Source organism: Camelina sativa, chromosome 19 (assembly GCF_000633955.1).
Source record: "Camelina sativa cultivar DH55 chromosome 19, Cs, whole genome shotgun sequence".
NCBI classification, from domain to species: domain Eukaryota; kingdom Viridiplantae; phylum Streptophyta; class Magnoliopsida; order Brassicales; family Brassicaceae; genus Camelina; species Camelina sativa.
Window position 1 is genome coordinate 25,112,520 of NC_025703.1, and position 1,629 is coordinate 25,114,148.

A 1,629-nucleotide genomic window follows, 5' to 3' on the forward strand; every position below is an offset into this window, starting at 1 on the left:
GAAAAGATGTCGAGGAAGACAAAGAAGGATTGTGGGCTCCTATTTCTACAAGCCATTTTTTAGATGAAGAAATTCGGCCTAGTTTGGTTGCACCCTTAATGGGCCAAATAAATTCTGCAAGCCCATTAGAGACTAACCACGTGCCTAGTATCCCACCAGCTGAAATTTCTTCTTCTTCGATGAAACTCCATCTCCGACATCTTCACAACCTGACGCTCCCAATTCACCAAGAGATACTTCCTCCATGTCTTCTGATACACCACAAAATTCGCCTAGCCGGGATGCAACTCCGGTGGTCACTCCGCCATCATCTCCGACACCCACTGTTGTGGTTGAAGAACCTGCTCTGGTGATTCCGCTTCGACGAGGAACACGACCACGTACACAACCGGTAATTCTCAAAGATTATCATGTTTCTAATACAGCTCATGGCCAACAATTATATACAGTCTTCTAGCTTGGAGGATACGTACATAATCAATCAATATTAACTACAGAAGATACATAAATATACGCAGAGAAATATGCAGAAGCGTATAAGGAAGATGGAGATGATTGACGAGAGATTGACGGAGACTTGATGACAATGAAGCATACGTACGGTGGGCTACCGTGGAGTCCAGTGGGCTTAATATCGCAATATCCAAACAAATCGAAGGTTTAGATTATAAGGAAACGTTTGCTCCTGTTGCAAGAATGCAGACTGTGCGTATGTTCTTAGAAGTTGCTGCAGGAAACAATTGGTCTGTGCATCAAATGGATGTGCATAATGCATTTCTCCATGGGGATCTAAATGAAGAAGTTTACATGAAGCCACCACCTGGTTATTTTACAAATGATGAGAAGAAAGTTTGTAGATTGCGCAAGTCTCTATATGGGCTGAAGCAAGCACCTCGGTGTTGGTTTGAAAAGTTAACAACGGCTTTGTGTGCTTATGGGTTTCAACAATCACTCTCTGATTATTCACTGTTTACATTTGGCAAAGTTAAAATCAGTCTCTCAACATGAATCAGTTGAAAACGATAGCAGTTCTGTAAAAGACTTGCAAGACAAGCATCAAAAATTACAGTTACCCACATTTGTAATGGTCGCCACAAGATCTTCACGACGACTATCTTCATCGTGTTCCTGGAGCTGCTGCTGCTGATCATACAAAATCTTAATATCGACATAGATAGTCGAAATAGCAGTTCATTGATTGAGAAGGAGACTCAGTTTCCAAACAAATAATCTAATCAGAAATTTATATGTAACGGAATCGATTTTGCGAAGTGATTCACGAGCTCTATATTTGGGGGGGTAGGGGGGGGGTTTCTACGAGTTGAAATTGGATTAAAAAAATACAAATTGATATATATTAAATTTAGGTCCGTGACTGAGACATTTTAAAAGATGAAGGGTTTATTTAGAAATAACACAAAATTACTAACCCAGTTTTAATATGCTGCCACGAGCATGGTGACGTGACGTTAATATGGTGGTTGAACAGAGCTTTGGTCATGCTCTTAGAACAAGATGTACTATAGCCATTGATCTCTCTTAAAGTCATAAGTTAATATAATAAACCGCACACTGTTGAGTTCTATCTAGGTTACTCTCCAATATATTAAGTAATTTTACACACATAAA